Raw genomic sequence first — 18,782 nt, forward strand, 5'->3', positions numbered from 1 at the left:
AATTTTTTCTTTTAATTTCAGAAAATTACAAAAAGCAAAATGTGAATTTGCTATATGCTGTCAATTATGTACACAGCATTTAAATTATATTTACAATTATTTATATAACATTTACATTGTATTGGGTATTATAAGTAATCTAGAGATGATTTTAAGAATTCAGGAGGATGTGCATAGGTTATATGCAAATACCATGCAATTTTATATAAAGGACTTGAGCATTCTGGATTTTGGTATCTGCAGGGCTCCTGGAACCAATCCCCCAAGGATACCAAGGGAAAAGGGATGACTGTACTATTTGTCCCTTTCATTGCCTCCTCTTCCCTAGTGTTATTATATATTTACCCTCTTAGAACCACAGAAGGTGGAACTCAGTCACAGCATCTCCCATAAATATGTACCTATAAGAACAACAAATCCTCTTTCAATTCTCAATATATTTTAGGTGTCCAAGTAAGCATCAGAGTTCTAGCATTTTTCCATGGATATTTATTAAATTCCTCCCCTATTTTGTTAATTCTGCAAATTATCAAGGGTACAAAAATAAAGTTTTTGGTCTTTAAAAATTCATAGTTTCAGTGGAGGAAACTGAATAACTTCCTATTTGTAGCACTCTACTATTAATTTTGTGTGTGTGTGTGTATTATCAAATGTAACCTTCAAAATATCTGTGACGCAAGGATCAAATTTAAATAATTACTAGGATTCGTACAACTTGATTAGTGTCACCAAATAGACTCTGAGAGAAGGATTTGAGTGCAAAGAATTTATTTGTAAAGTCAACCAGAAAGTACCGTGAGGGAGTAAAAACGTGAGCCAGAAACAGGAAAAAAGCCAACGTAAAAGTACATAAATTAACAGACTCCAACTAAAAATCCATAACCTATGTATTAACTGGTCAAGAAAAGATGATAATATTTTGTCAGCAAGGAGATATACATGTGCCGTATTACATATATAAATTTTTACTATGAACAAGATTTTCAATATTTCTTAAATGCCCTAATAATATTACTTTTGCAAATGAACAAATCTTTTCCTCTGCCAATTTTCGCATCAAAGCTGACCAAGCCACTCCTACTCTGGAATTTTAAACAAAATCTAATTAAATCAACAAAGTTCGCTGAATGAGGTTAGCCTGTTTCCTAAATGCACACCATTCTGCTGCTCTGCCCGGAAGAGCGCTCAGCCTTGTTTTCAGCTGACTTTTTCTGCAAGCTGGCCCTTGATCACTCTTAACGATCCCCAGCTGTATCAGTTCCCTGCCTGCTTTAACCCCAATTGGCCTGCCCTCACATCTGCAGCGTCTGGAGTACAAATGAAGCCAAGCTGACCAGTACCTCCTTAATACAGTCCCAGATACTATGTGATAATAGACATTTAGATCATTTCTTTTATTCTTCTATATATGCTATGAAAATTAATAATCTGTGCATTTTTTTTAAATATCAGGAATAAAAGATAACAATGTGGTGTTTTTGTCAATCTGGTTGCTATTCCCAACCACTCTTAACCACTTCCTTATTCTAAGGATGTTTACAAACCTGCTAGCACAGCACAGAGACTATGGCTGAAAGGTGGTAGAAATCTATTCAGAATTGGCCAGAGGTGTGCTACAGCCCTAAGGTGCAAATGTACCCCATCTCTAACCTACTTATTTCTAAAACTGACTCCTTTCTCAGGACCCTTATTCGTGAAAATCACAGACCATATTATTAGTAGGCCTAGTTTATTTTAAACTAAGATTTTAAAAGTATCAAAAATCAAGTGTTAGGCATGAAGACTGGCATGGGGTAAGCTTGTCATATTCAGCTATTTACTTCATTATCAGAAAGGCATCAGGACCCTCTGGTCTATATGCAGATAGTAACATGTAAACTGAGCTGAAGGTTGGGAGGTTACACGCAATTCAGAAACTATTAATAAGTAAATAGCCAAAACTCATACAGACACACCTTGAATGTTATTTACAACCCAACTATTGTCAATCAACTGCCTAACTTTGCTCAAAATGATTAGTTTGTACTTACACTAACACACAGTCTGCAGTGTAGGCTCTCACTAGGAATTTTCATTTTTGTTTTTAAGTTCCAATTATTTTTCTTTAAACAGCAACAGCAAAAAGGAAACAGGCATACTTGGTCACTTTCCTAGCTAAGGAGACCGTTTTGATTGCTAGCAGCTTCACGAGTACCGTAATCATCAACCAAAATGTCAGGCTTTATGATTAGCTTTTGCTGCAATATTAAAACACACTGACAAAAAAAAAAAAAGGAGAAATCACAGACTTGAAACATTCTGAAATCTAAAAAAAAGGATACAAATGAACTTATTTGCAGAACAGAAACAGACTCACAGACTTTGAAAACAAATTTATGGTTACCAAAGGGGACAGGTAGTGGGCAAGGGATGGACTAGGGGTTTGGGATTGACATATGCACACTGTAGTATATGGAATGACTGGCCAACAGGGACCTGCTGTATAGCACAGGGAACTCTACCCAATAGTCTGTGACAGTCCATATGGGAAAAGAATCGGAAAAAAAAAATGGATTATGCACAACTGAATCACCTTGTTGTAAAGCATAAATTACCACATCTGCATTTCTTTAAAACTATAAAACTTTAAAAAAAGCAAAAAAAGGAAAAAGGGAAAATATTTTAAAGTGTCATCTATTAATATTTTAAAGTGTCATCTATTAAACACTTTACCATAATAAAATTTTTAAAAAGAAAATTAAAGAATCACTTTATTTCCTTACTTCCCTTGCCCACATTTTATGATTTTGATGTTTATTTTTTCTTTTTAATTTTATTTTGTTTTAAACATCTTCATGATTAGATCTGTATGCTGTCTTATTTGAGTGACTGCTCTCTGATTGTGGTTTCCTCCATCCTAGTTCTCCTTTTTTTTTTTGATTTAGAGAAGCCCTTTCAATATTTCTTTTAGAATGTGTTTTGTATTGCTGTATTCTTTTAGCTTTTGTTTGTTGGAAAACATTTTTATTTCCCCCTCTATTTTAAATGATGTTCTTGCTGGATAGAATATTCTAGGTTGCATATTTTTTTCCTTTCAGCACTTTAAATATTTCTTGCCATTTCCTCCTGGCCTGCAGAGTTTCTGTAGAGAAATCAGCTGATAGCCTTATGGGGGTTCCCTTATAATTGAAACTTTGCTTTTCTCTTGCTGCCTTTAGAATCCTCTATTCATCTTTAACTTTTGCCATTTTTATTATAATATGTCTTGCTGTGGGCCTATTTGGGTTCAACTTGTTTGGGGCCCTCTGTGCTTCCTGCATCTTGAAATCAGTATCCTTTAGATTTGGAAAGCTTACAGTGATAATTTCTTCAAATATACTTTCAATCCCCTTATCTTTTTCTTCTCCTTCTGGAATTCCTATTATGCATAGATTGTCCCACTTTATATTATCGCATAGCTCTCATCACTTTCATGTTTTTTCATTTGGTTTTCCATCTGCTGTCCTGATTGAGTGATTTCCATTATTCTATCTTCCACATCACTAATTTGTTCCTCTGCATTATTCATTCTGGTTTTTACTGCCCTTAGCTCAGTTTGTATCTCTGCAAATGAATTTTCTAGTTTTCTTTGCTTCTCATATTTTCTAGTTCCTTTCTGAGGGAGTCTGCATTACTGTTCATATCTTCTCTAAATTCCTTCAGTATTTTCACTATCTCCCTTTTGAACTCCAAGTCTGTAAGACTGCAGAGATCTGTTTCATTGTTGACTGCTTTAGCTGAGTTCTCTTGTTGGTTTAACAGGGAATGGTTTCTGAGCTTCTTCATCTTGCTTGTTATTTTCTTTTTCGTGGTGGAGTGCATTCACTGTTGCTGGGCAGAGTTTGCCCGGGTGCTGCTGTGGAGTGTTCCCTGAGGGCTGGTGGTGTTGGCCTGCCATCTTTGAGGCAGTGGGGAATTTCACGAGAGTGGGCAGGGCTAGCAGGGTCACTTTGAAGCAAAGATGGACTTTCTGATGGTGGATGAGACTGGCAGGATTGCACTGTGTTGGTGGCTCACTTCTTGTGGCCAGGCAGGGTTTGCCCTAGCACTCCTGTTCTGCAGAGCTGTTCCCAAGGGTGGGTGGTGCTGGGTGGCTTGCTCTGCTGGAATGCAGTGCTTCCCGAAGGCAGGCAGGGCTAGCCAGGTCACTCCGTGGCAAAGGAGTGCTTCCCCAGGGCGGGCGGGACTGGCAGGCCCAAACCGCAATGGAGGCAGATTTCCCAAGGCCAGGCAGGGCTTGCCCCAGTGCTTCTGGGCCGCAGAGCTCCTCCAGGGGGCAGGCGGTGCTGGGCAGCTGTTAAGCGGGATTGCAGTGCCTCCTGAGGGCAGGTGGGGCTAGCCAGGTAGCTCTGAGGCAAAGAAGCACTTCCCTAGGGCAGGCAGGAGTAGTAGGTCTGCATTGTGATGGAGGCAGACTTCCCATGGCCAGGTAGGGCCTGCCCCACTGCCTCTGGGCCATGGAGCTCTTCCTAAGGTGGGTGATGCTGGGCAGGCAGGCCAGGCCATGGAAAGCCCTGGAGATGGCTAGCTTTCCGTGAGTGGTTAGGCCAGTCCTCCAGGATGGCAGGTGGCCTCTGGCCAAGTGTGCGTGGGGTGGGGGAGAGGGGATACACTGGGAAGAACTGCTCTCTACTAGCTGGTGGGCACGTGCACTCGGTGGTGTGCAAGGAGTATTCTATGGCAGCCCACCCCTCCTTCTCTTCCCTCCCCAACACTGGCACCTTGTCTCTCCTGTGGGTCCAGACCTTCTCCCAGGTTCCCTTTGTTATGGCTTTCCACTCCCCAGCCCTTGGCGTATTGCTCCCTCCACCTGCGATGCACTGTTTCCTAGTCCCTCAGGCTCTCTCCACACTGCCAACCCCAGCCTGTTCCTGGGGACTAACCTCCAGAGCCTAGGTCTCAGTGCCCAGCCCCCATCTGAGCATCTCGGTTTTTGGTGACTGTGCCAGTAGTTCAGATGGTCTGTGTGGCTCTCACTCTGCTTTTCACATCTCAGACATACTGCTGCACTTTTCTCGGCATCTGGAGATCCCTCCGACTCGGTTGATTTCTCCGTCAATCAGGTGACTTTCCAGGGTGTGGGTTCCCTTTCTCCTTCACAGTTCCCTTTCAGGAGTGCCAGTTCAGTCCTGATTCCCCTTCTCTCACTCTCCTCTTTTCTCTTGTTTTACCTAGTTATGTCATGAGATTCTTGCCATTTTCGGAGGCTTAAGTTCTTCTGCAAGCATTCAGTTGCTGTTCTGTGCAAGTCGTTTAACATGTAGATGTGTTTTTTTGTTGTATTTGTGGGAGAAGGTGAGCACATCCCCCTACTCTTCCGCCATCTTGCCTTGCTTCCACCTATTTTATAATGCTCTGTGAATATCAGAGTTCCCATCATGGCACAGCAGAAATGAATCCAACTAGGAACCATGAGGTTGTGGGTTCAATCTCTGGCCTTGCTCAGTGGGTTAAGGATCTGGCATTGCTGTGAACTGTAGTGTGGGTCACAGACATGGCTCAGATCTGGCATTGCTATGGCTGGCATAGGACATCAGCTGTAGCTCCAATTCGACCCCTAGCCTGGGAACCTTCATATGCCATGGGTGTGGCCCTAAAAAGCAAAAAAATAAAAAATAAATGAAAAAATAATGCTCTGTGAATTTATTTTTGGCCCTTTGAGTTATATGAAAGAAATAAGGAATTATTAAATAATGTTATTTTAATCATTCCACTGCCTTTTCTACGGAAACCAGGTTTTATTTCATGTACTTATGCTTTGAAGTTGATTCTGCACTTTGATATTTATGCCACAAAGCTCCTCTAAGAATTAAACCAAAATCACCAAGAACAGAATTGAGCTTGAAGTTTCCACATAGTTGGCTGGCAGAAATTTTGCCCATAATCTTATATTATGATAAGATAAGCTTGTGATATCAGAGTTGGCTTTTTGGTGAAAGATTTTCCTGTCAGCACCAATTTCTAACACTGAGGAAGAATGGGTAGTTTCTTTTTTCTTTTTTTTGTTTTTTGCCTTTTTGCCTTTTCTAGGGCCGCTCTCGTGGCATATGGAGGTTCCCAGACTAGGGGTCCAATCAGAGCTGTAGCCACCGGCTCACATCACAGCCACAGCAACGCGGGATCCAAGCTGTGTCTGCAGCCTACACCACAGTTCAAGGCAATGCCTGATCCTTAACCCACTAAGCAAGGCCAGGGATTGAACCCACAACCTCATGGTTCCTAGTTGGATTCGTTAACCACTGAGCCACGACAGGAACTCCTGGGTAGCTTCTTTTTTGTTTATATATACATATAATATATATAATATTATATGTATCTCATATATATATAATGCAGTGTGTGTGAGGTTAGTAGTATGGTTCCTAGCCCCTGAGATTTTATAATTCTGCCCACTTAAATCAGGTAGTAGTGTGTAAAGCCCTTTAAGAATTTTCAAAGGACCATGTGAATGCCAGAGTTATTCACTCGCCATAAGCTGATGAAGGCCAACATCTGAACTTGCCTTGCTGAAGGATTTTTACAGCACATCATTCAGAGAGTGCTCTTCACTTAGGCCTGCTGCAGATAATGTGTCCAAAGTAAATATCCAAAAGGCCTTCCTTCTACTAAGTTCACTACCTGAATTACCCTCTATCTGTGAAGGATTAATTTTCTAAATGTCTATGAATTTCAAACTAGAAATTGCATGGCACAAATTAATAAAGAGTTTAGCTGTAGGGCAATCAGTGGCACTTTTTCTAATCAAGCTCAATATGCACAATGTACTCTTTTAAGTTCACCAAATGTATTAAAAGTCACATAGGCATGTCATCACACAAATAGCCTTATTAGAAAAACAATCCCCGAATTAATAAAATCTGAAAGTATCATTGCCAGAATGTAAGAAGCACATGATGAATAAGAACCGGTGGTGTCTCTGCTGAAAGTATGAGGTAAATTAATCACTTACATCTGCGGAATGCACTGGTATAAAGACTTCACTTTTATTTTAAGTTCAAAACTTACCAAATATAATATCCTTAGAAATTTAGGTGGAGTCGGATTAACATGTTCATTTGAGCTTCTCTTCTTCCTCTTTCTTCTTTGATTTAATTTGCATCTCTCTCTTTACTATATATATATATATAACTTGAGATTATGTCTTAAAGGAGGGACTAGGTGGTGATAATAAGCACTGTTTTATAAAATGATTTTTATAAATAACTGGAAAGAAAAACAGCTTTTTTGACTCATAATTTTTTTTCATAATGTTGAACATTTCCTAAGTATGTGGAGCTTATGATTCTTGATCTGAGAAATTTTGTGTTCTTGATGATCTTAATTAAAATTCAAAATCCATACATAAAGGCTGGAAGAACAAGATTCTTGACTCTAAGTGATAAATATACTTTTCCATCACCATGGGTGTAGGAGGGTGGCAGAATGTAATTAGTAAAGGGCTCTCTTCCCCAGACTTGAAGAGTCCCATCATTACCCTGCTGTGAGATATGGAGGAATATGGAGGGTGTATAAACATAGAACACAGAACATTGGGATTCCCAGGTGAAGAAGATGTTGACTCAGTCTCAAGCAAACATGCACTTTGAGTACTTTTCCCAACCATGCATATGGATTTGCTTCAATCCTTCTGTTAGATAGGATAGAATAGGGAATCAAATCCAGTTGACACAGAATAGGCCATCAATCATTACCAAAAACAGTAGGCCTGTGATCAAACAATGAGAATACATGCAGACACCATGGGGCTCTTCAGGGCACTTCCCTAAAACCTGTTCCCCTTCCCTAAAATCTGTTCCCCATACAGATGAGGCATTCTGCCTGATACCAATTGGAGGATCAAAATGCACCCCCATACAGAGATCAATCAATGCTCAGCCCTTATGCACAGACCAGGGCAGGAGAAATCAGGTCCCCAATCAAGTCCACAGCATGGGGATATAAAAGGAAACCCAATTGTGAAGAGGGCCAGTCTCTACTCTCAGGGTGGCCTGTTCTCTCTGAGAGCATAAACAAATCTGCTGTGTGCTTTGTTTCTGTTAACTTGATTGGACTTGATTGTGATCTCCACGGCAGCCTGTTGGGGAGGTGTTTTCCTTCTGGCATAGGCAGACCAGGGATCGGCTCCTTAAAGCACCCTAACAAGAGCTGTAATTTTCAACCCGAGACCCTGTTGCTTAAAGAGGGTTCCCCTGGCTCTGACTAGCTGCTGTTCAGATCCCAGGGGAATGCTCCTGCCTAGAGGGCCTGCCTGTCTGCATCCCTGACGTCACTTTAAGGAGGCTCCCTTTTGTTCTGAGGTGGCCTGACCACTGCCCCATCTCATTGCTGCTGTGGCATTTCCCAGCTGGAACTCTCCCGCCTAAAGAGTTTGTTTACATTCCTAATGCCTGCTGCTTCAATTCCTTGCTGCACATGGTCAAGAACCAAAAGGAATAATGCAGAGAGCCTTAACATTTCCAAACACCATCACATGGACCTCTCTAGTGACAAGTAACATACATGCACAAGAAAAGTTACCTGTGATGAAGGGTGTGATCCATAACCTTTGTATACAACAAAGCAAATGGGTGCACACAGTAGTGAACTGCTAACCCTGGATTCATTAGCTGAGTGTTCTCACCAATTGTACAACCAGCCATGGCTACATACAGGAAATGTGTCCTGCTGAACTTCAATGCCACTTCACAGTGAGAGTTCAACTGCAGAAATTAGCCAGACAATCTGTACACCAGAGTGCATGAAAGAGGGATAGTACAAGAAATTAGGGTCTGATCATTCTCAAAGATTTCAGTTCATGAATATAACACTGACTAGTAGCAGATGCAGCACTTAGACTATAATACGATTTGTGGTTTGTGAGTCCTTTATTTAAATTGATGATGTAATTCTAAATTCAGTGTTATTCATGAATCATGGATAAAAAGCCATCAGAAAAGAATTTTTATTAAGAAAAATAATGAGTTCCTGTCGTGGCTCAGGAGTAATGAACCCCACTAATATCCATGAGGATGTGGGTTCTATCCCTGGCCTCGCTCAGTGGTTTAAGGATCTGGTGTTGCTGTGGATATAACATAGGCCAGCAGATGCAGCTCCAATTTAACCCCTAGCCTGGGAATTTCCATACGCCATGGGAGCAGCCCTAAAGAAGACAAAAAAGAAAAAAAAATAAGAAAATTGCTCATGTGTAGTTTTGTTTACAATTCAGTAAAGTACATCAGAAGCTACAAAGAAATAATCAATGTAAAAGTATTATGACTATGATGTTTTACGCACAATATAAATATTTCATTACATAAAATAATATACAAATATATTTACTGAAATGTAAAATACCATTACTATCAATTTCTCTTCTTATAAATGAAATTGAACTAAATTACATTATATAAAGTAAATGACAATGATATACTTATCTATAAAACAAATTCTGAGCAATATCAGAATATTTTCTACAAGAGAGTAATATAGTATACCATGTAAACAATTTCACCTTCAATAAACTACATATTATAGTGACTTAGAATACAGTGTTTTGTGTTTTTTGTTTGTTTGTTTGTCTGTTGGCTACACTCACAGCATATGGAAGTTCCCAGGCCAGGGACTGAATCCAAGCCACAGCTGCAACCTATTTTGCAGCCGTGGCAATACCAGATCTTTTAACCCACTGCACTGGGCCAGGGATTGAATCAGGGCTTCTGCAGAGAACCAAGCTACTGCAGTCAGATTCTCTACCCACTGTGCCACAGTGAGAAGTCTAGAAGACAGTGCTTTTTGAAGATCAGTATATATTAAGAATGTTTTCTAAATATTCAGTGGTAAAGATGGCATAATGACATTAAAAAGTAATGAAAACTGTAGGGCTTTAGGGAGATTTTTTTTTATTATATGGATTTTATCAATTGGAACGTAAGAAAAGGAGGAATTCTGATTTAAACCAGAATAAAATCTGGGTGAACCATATTAAATAACCATTTATATAAGACAAAAAGAATCAATTTTGCAAATTTCATATGGTTCAATATAACAGCTTTGTCTTTGATTTTTGCTGGCTGCTGGTCACTTTGCTCTTACCTACACATAACTTCTCAATTTAAAAAACACCATTTGCAGCAACATGGATGGAACTAGAGACTCTCATACTGAATGAAGTAAGTCAGAAAGATAAAGACAAATACCATACGATATCACTTATATCTGGAATCTAATATAAGGCACAAATGAACCTTTCCACAGAAAAGAAAATCATGGACTTGGAGATTAGACTTGTGGCTACCAAGGAGAAGCGGGAGGGAGAGGAGTGGTTGGGGAGCTTGTGGTTAATAGATACAAACTATTGCCTTTGGAATGGATTAGCAATGAGATCCTGCTGTGTAGCACTGGGAACTATGTCTAGTCACTTATGATAGAGCATGATAATGTACAAAAATAGAATGTATACATATATGTGTAATTGGGTCACCATGCTGTACAGTAGGAAAAAAAAATGTATTTGGGAAATAACAATTAAAAAAAGAAAGAAAGAAAAACGAAAGAGAAAAAAATAAAAAATGTGTTTCCAGAGTTCCTGTCATGGTGCAGAGGAAACAAATCCAAGTAGGAACCATGAGGTTGCAGGTTCAATACTTGGCCTTGCTCAGTGGGTTAAAGATCCAACATTGCTCTGAGCTGTGGTGTAGGTTGCAGATGCATCCTGGATCTGGCGTTGCTGTGGCTCTGGTGTAGGCCAGCAGCAACAGCTCTGATTAGACCCCTAGTCTGGGAACCTCCATATGCCGCAGGTGTGGCTCTAAAAAGACAAAAAAAAAAAGTGTTTCCATTTCACATGAAAAATGAAACACATTTTTTTAAATAAATATGAGTAGAGAAGGGGGAAGCGCATGATAAGTTATGAGATTAAGAGGTACAAACTAATATGTTTAAAATAAATAAATGATAAGGATATATCATATAACACAGGAAATAGAACATAGCCAATATTTTATAATAACTATAAATGGTGAACCACTATGTTGTACACCTGAAACTTATATAATTGTTGTACATCAACTATACCTCAATTTTTTTTTTCCTTTTTTTTTTTTTTTTTTTTATTTTCTCACTGTACAGCAAGGGGGTCAGGTTATCCTTAGATGTATACATTGCAGTTACAGTTTTTTCCCCCACCCTTTCTTCTGTTGTGACATGAGTATCTAGACATAGTTCTCAATGCTATTCAGCAGGATCTCCTTGTAAATCTATTCTAGGTTGTGTCTGATAAGCCCAAGCTCCCGATCCCTCCCATCCCCTCCCCCTCCCATCAGGCAACCACAAGTCTCTTCTCCAAGTCCATGATTTTCTTTTCTGAGGAGATGTTCATTTGTGCTGGATATTTGGGCTTAATCTCTAGAATATATAAGCAACTTATACAACTCAACAGCAAAAAAACCAATCAATCAATGGAAAAATGGGCAAAAGACCTGAATAGACATTTCTCCAAAGAAGATATACAGATGGCCAACAAACACATGAAAAAATGCTCCACATCGCTGATTATAAGAGAAATGCAAATCAAAACTACCATGAGATACCACCTCACACCAGTCAGAATGGCCATCATTAATAAATCCACAAATAACAAGTGCTGGAGGGGCTGTGGAGAAAACTGGTACAGCCACTATGGAGAACAGTTTGGAGATACCTTAGAAATCTATACATAGAACTTCCATATGACCCCGCAATCCCACTCTTGGGCATCTATCCAGACAAAGCTCTTCTTAAAAGAGACACATGCACCCGCATGTTCATTGCAGCACTATTCACAATAGCCAGGACATGGAAACAATCCAAATGTCCATCGACAGATGATTGGATTCGGAAGAGGTGGTATATATACACAATGGAATACTACTCAGCCATAAAAAAGGATGACATAATGCCATTTGCAGCAACATGGATGGAACTAGAGAATCTCATACTGAGTGAAATGAGCCAGAAAGACAAAGACAAATACCATATGATATCACTTATAACTGGAATCTAATTTTTTTTTTAAAGACCTCTTACAAATATCTTAATGCCCAGTGTGATGGTATTTGCAAGGAGGGCTTTTGGGGAAAAGGGAGGTTACATATAAAAGAGCAAAAACCAGTTAGGGAAGAGTTTGTGGATAAATTGATTCTAGCTCTAACTAAGTGTTTAATATATTTAAATCCAGATAGCACCTAAAGAAAACATTTTAGACATTTTCAATATTGCATAACAAATATGAAGAGCTGGATATTGGATTTGAAATTTTCATTTAATTATTTTAAAAGTTTGAATTTGCAGATCTTCCAAAATTTTCTAGGATGTTAGGAAGTTTAATTATTGGTATTAAATTTAAAAAGTAGCTACATACATGACAGTTGATAGCTGTATAGAAAATATTTTATTATTTTATTTATGCACACATAATTGATTAGATGTAAGTTTTTAGAGAGCATATATATGACAAGGTTGTTGGTCAAGTAATGTAAACAAATGAAGGTGGAGAAAATAAGAGCAACTTATTTTCAAAATGTGATACTTTGTATTATATTTAGTACTATTCTCTTTCAAATGCTTTTTTTGTTTATTTGTTGCTTTTGAAGCTTGGAGGTTTGAGGCAAGAAAGATCATGAAATAGAGGTGTGAAAATTCAGATAGCAGTTAATTAGTTTAGTTAGACTGTTAACACGAACATAATGGATTTTCAGCTTTTTCTTTTTTTTATCTTCTGACTTCAGGCAATTATACACCAGCACTTTTTTGAACAAGTTATTGTATATGATTTGAGAAAACAAACTGCTTGCACACGTAAGCCCAATCTAATTATTCAATTTATTGAAATTGTTTATTCATCTTAAATCCAATTGAGTCTACTACTATGGCCATCATTGAGCTCACTCATATACTGTTATTTTTGATGTTGAAGTAAGTCACCTATTTTCTTTCCATTGGCTCTAGAAGAAAAATTGTATATTGTGCAATATATAATTTAAAAACACTTAACTTTACAAAAGATTATATTTATTGATTCTTATATGCATGGATCTGAAAAGTAAGCCACATTTGAGTCTTGAATTTTATCAGTATTTTAAATTTCTTTTTGAAATTTTATGTTTTACCTTTTATTTTCCTCTATTCGACACACTGGGAAAATCCAAAAAATGGAAACTGAGTAAAATAATCTAACTTTTTCAAAAATAAGACAAGAGGGTAAAGATAGGGACTCTGAGAAGCAGTTTTATTTCCTCATGCTATGGGAATATGTATATAAGCTTCCTGATTCAGCATAAGACTATTATTCCCAATAATAGCTCTATCTTAACTTTCCTTTATGTTTCTGATTTACAAAACACTGCTCCACTCAAGCTTTTTTTTTGCATCCAAAGGGCTACTGTTATACACACTCCTAAGGTTGGGTATGAAAGAGTTGCCCCAATCTTAAGACTCCCAATGGGGAGTCTAATATGTATGCAACAGTAAGGTGTGACATCACTCATTCACTAAACTTTTTACTAATTATCTAAACTTTCTAGAATGTGGTTTTGGAAAACAGAAATCATCGTAAATATTCCTCACACTATATAAATTAAAAAAAGAAATATAGAGTGTAACTGGGGAAAATGAGTATGATACTTAAACGAAGACATATATATGATAATATTATCATCCTTCAAGTGTCACATAGCTCTGGAAAAAAGCGGACCATCCTCTAGTTTTTGTAGTGATTGCATCAATAAACAAGAAACTAAAAATCTACAACCAGCCAAAAGATGAAAAACATGGCCATCCATGGCTGAAGATATCACCTATTTCATAAGGGTAACTTTTTCTTGGCTTGAATCCTCAAGAAATCTTAGAATATTTCCAAAATATACAACCTACTATGGTTAGCCCTGGCTCCTTAACATAATATAATTGGCCACAATCATTACAAAGAACTTTGATATAAGCAAAAAATTACTTTTTTATGTATTCTACAGAAAGTATTTTATAACATGGTTAGTATCCCTAAATGAATTATATATAGTTCACACTTTGAAAAGAATGAGGACTAGGGTGAGGAAGATGGCAGGACTGGAAAGGGAAAAATTGTTTGTAAGAAATATTGCAAAGAAACAACTGTAATTTTTTGTAGGAGATGACAAAGAAGGGCATATTAGACATGATTCCAAATTTTATCTGACTCAAGCATGCTTACAATTCTCTATTCTCTGCCCCTTCCTTATTTAGAAAAATGCAGCTAAATACAAATTAAACGTAAACTTTTGTCTGATAATATACAATTGTTTGTCTGCTTTTTTTTTTTTTTTAATAAGAAAGTCTACAAATTTTACTTAATGTGTGTTGAATTTGGAGTGATGTTGTTAATGCCAGGTAAAGAGGTCTAGCAGGCTGGACAATAGCTCAGGAGAGAATGTGTGGTAAACTACCAGTAGAGTTATGAGGAAACAGATGTAACAAGACATTCAATAGACACAATGCCAAAGTTCACTGTCACATTCAGGGCTATTAATTATTCAAGGCTTTTCCTTGGATGAATTTCATGCCAATGACTAACATATTATTTAAAAATTTAAAGTATTCTTTAGGAAAAATAAAACATTCCTAAATACTTGACTTATATGTATAGCTTTTTCCATACTCCTATCCTCAAAATCCAGGAAAGACACAATTTGGGAGAGTGTTGATAGTGACAAATTCAGTTATCTCAAAGACATATACAGGCTGCCCAGGTCTTGCAATCTATTACCACATAGCATAATGCTGTCTACATTGACTGGGCCAGAAATACTTCATTTCACTGGATCACAATCTTATAAGACAACCTTGTCATTTTAATTTGTCACTCTTTGTCTCCCATATCTCATTGAAGTCTCATCTCTTCAGCCAAGTGCCACAGGCTACTTCTCCCAGGGAAAAAAAAAAAAAATCCTATCACACTGAATAGAAAAAGGAAAGTCACTAAAAGAAAGTTTGTATCTAAAGACACTACTATAGATTCTATTCCCACAGGCATAGCAGGTGGTATAAATACAATCTAAACTGAGACAGAAAAATGAATTGTTGCTTCTATTCCCTGTCTCCAATATCTCTGGGAATGTTATATCTGCTTCTTCTACTCAGCTATTGATTTGGTATCCCTTCTCATCCACAGAGCAAAGAGGAAGGAGGAAAAGGAAACAGAGAGTATAGGAGGGCTAATGTCTGATGCATGGTCTGAGTTTGAAGAATATAGCAATTTTTAATTAATAAGGACTAAAAGCCTACATCCTTTAGAAATCCTTCCTGCTGATTTAGAAAATAGGTACTATTTTTTTTTTTTTCATCAAGGCTACTCTGTACTGGGAGGTGATACACAAAAATGAGATACTTTTATTATTGTGATTTAACCGTTCTCTTTAAATTTCATCTAAGCATTTGTGACAGTGAATGAACACAGTACAAATGCCATACCATATTTTATTGATATATTTTGCCATTTTCTTTTATTTAAAAAAAGTAAGAACTTTTTCTGATTAATAGTGCCTTCCTTGCTGTCTTTGTTATTGCTTTGAAATAGCAGTCGCAGATGCCAGCTGAGATTCCTATAACTCTTAAAGTATAAATTGGTTTCAAAACTGGAGAAGCAGAGATAGAACCATCTATCTATATGTTGAATATATGTTCCCTTCATTGAAATTCTTCACTTCTGTTAGGCTTTCTTTGAAGACACTTTGCCTCCACAAGACAGGGATTTAATTAATGGCAGCATTTTCCATCTTCTTTTGCAGTGGAGAAATGGCCCCCAAATCAGTATTTACTCCACTGTCCCACTAGGTTTTCTTTCTCTCTTCCTTTGTGTGAGTCACTGCTTTGGTCAATGAACTCCTATGCATTCAGCACAGAGATAAGACTTTCAACATTACTGGATACAACTGGGTATTTGTCAGGGCCGCTAAATCTAGTTGGCCCTCTTCTCCAAGACTTAAAAAAAGTCTTCAAAATTAACAACTAAAAAAAGAAAGCCTAATTTTAAACTCCTTATATAAATTACTTTATGATATCCCTTACTTTTCTTTATACTCCTTTAAAACAAAGCCTGAGAGATCTTTATATGGAGCTATAAAAGTGAATGAAGATTAATGTAAAATAAAATGACATTGTATGAATGCCTATTCACCATTTTCATAAAATATTAATGATAACTAAGCATATTTTTAAGGCCTAAGGCATAATATTAGAATCATGTAGAATCATGCGTATTTAGTTGCTCATATACCTTTCATATATATGTTACTTGTTTTAAACTATTTGCTTTAAGGTCAAAGACCACATATGTTTAACCAGTTCTGCATGCCATTAGGTACAGGTAAGATACACTAAAAGGGTTTTTTTTGTGATGAGAAATTGAAAGTAAAATGTGTGCATTGTCAGGAAGAAAAGGAACAAACTAGAGCTGATTTAAAGACCAGAAGATAGGATTTAATTCTAGTCTCACTTAAGACATGCAATGTATCTTTGATTTCAAGGTTTCCTCTAGCTTTTTCCTGTTCTCTAGCTCTGCATCTGACACTATTTTAACATTGATGATACTTCTTTTAATTTTCAATTTTAGAATCCTGCATGAGAAAGTACTGTTAGAGCAATTTTACCCTATAAGGATACAAAATACAAAATGAATAAACTGGGTAATAATATACATGTGCACAGGTGAACATTAAACAAATGTTTCCTAATAAAGATAGCTATACATCTGTGTGTTCACCTGCTCAAAGAACTACTGAAGCGTCAGGAAACACCAGAGTGTGAACTATATTTCTAAAATTGATGGACTCAATGAGTTGTATAAAAACATAGTTTGAAAAGAGAACATTAAGTTTTCTTAAGTTAAATTTTACTGAATGTATTATGAACTTATCAAGTGAATCTGTTCACTTGAAAACAAGGACATATACAATTTGCATATCAAAATACAGAAAACAAAACTAATAAGTACTCATCAAAATTCCAGATCATACAACTGTGACTGAAGGACTTAGTGTTTTTCAATAGTCTATTTTATATTTGCTCAAATAAAATACATGCTACATGTAATAATGTTAACATTTATTTTTGAACAGGTTTATTGAGATAAATAATTGACATATCATAATAGTCACCCATTGTAAACACGCAACTCAATAATGTTGGTAGATCATTTATAAAGATGTGAAAATGTCACCACAGTCTAGTTTAGAACATTTTCATCAACACGAAAAGTTGTGCCCTTTCACAGTTAATCCCTGTTCTCACTCCCAAGTCCTAGACAATCACTGATATGCTTTCTATCTCTATAAATATGCCTTTTCTAGACTTTTCAAATAACTGGAATGCAATCTTTTGCCTTTGGCTCCTTTTACTGAGCATAATATTTTCAACATCAATTTATCAGTAGCACATTCCTTTTAATTGCTAAATACTATTGCATTGAATGGATAATCATAACGTATCAATTTATCAGCTAATGGACTTTTGGATTTTTTCTACACTTTGACTATTTTGAGTAATGTTGTCGTGAGCATTTACAACATGTCTTTGTGTGAGAATACATTTTGATTTCTCTTAGAAGCCTAGAAAAGGAATATTTGGTTCATGTGGTAAATTGATGATTAATTTTCTAAGAAACTCTCAAAATGTTTTCCAAAATTCTAGTACATTTTACATTCCCACTAGCCCAATACATGAGAAGTCTACTTTTTTCACATCTTCATCACCACTTGATACTGTCTGTTTCTTTAATTATAGCCATTTGAATGGATTTGTAGTGGTCTTTCACGATTTTATTTCATATTTTCATGATGACTAATAATGTCCAGTATCTTTTGATCTATTATAAGCAATTCATATATTTTCTTTGGTGTAATTTCTATTGATATTGTCTTCTTTTTTAAATTGAATTGTATGTCTTTTAACTGAGTCATTATGTACTCATATTCTACATACAATTCCTTTTCAGATATATGACTTGCCAAATTTTCTTTTAGTCTATAACTAGTCTTTTCATTTTTTAAATCATGTCTTTTGGAGCATTTTTTTTTTTCCTTTTTAGGACTGCACCCTCAGCATATGAATTTCCCAGGCTAGGGATTGAACCAGAGCTACAGCTTCTGTCCTACACCACAGCTACAACAACACAGGATCCAAGCCACATCTGCAAGCTATGCCACAGCTCATAGCAACGCTAGATCCTTAACCCACTGAGCTAGGTCAAGGATTGAACCCTCTTCCTCATGGATACTAGTCAGGTTCTTAACCTGCTGAGCCACCATGGGGACTCTTAGAACACAAAATTTTAACTTTGATGGCATCCAGTGTATCATTTTTTTTTCTTTATTGACCATGCTTTTAGTGTCACATCTAGGAACTCTCTATCCTACCCAAGGTCATGATGATGCTTCTCCTATGTTTCTCTAGAAGTTTTATAGCGTTTTCCCTTACATTTAGATGTAAGGTCCATTTTGAATTAGTTTTTGAAAGTGGTGTAAGATAAAGTCTAAATTTCATGGGTTTGTTTGGTTTTTTTGGGGTTTTGTTGTATTTTTTTTTTTTTTTTTGCATGTACACATCCAATTATCTCTGCACCATTTGTTGAAAAAGCTGAACTTTCCCCATTAACTTGTGTTTTTTGTTGTTGTTGTTGTTTGTTTGTTTGGTCTTTTTAGGGCCATACCTGCAGTATATTGAAGTTCCCAGGCTAGGGGTCAAATCAAAGCTGCAGCTGCTGGCCTATATCACAGCTC

Source organism: Sus scrofa, chromosome 15 (genome assembly GCF_000003025.6).
Source record: "Sus scrofa isolate TJ Tabasco breed Duroc chromosome 15, Sscrofa11.1, whole genome shotgun sequence".
Lineage (NCBI taxonomy): Eukaryota > Metazoa > Chordata > Mammalia > Artiodactyla > Suidae > Sus > Sus scrofa.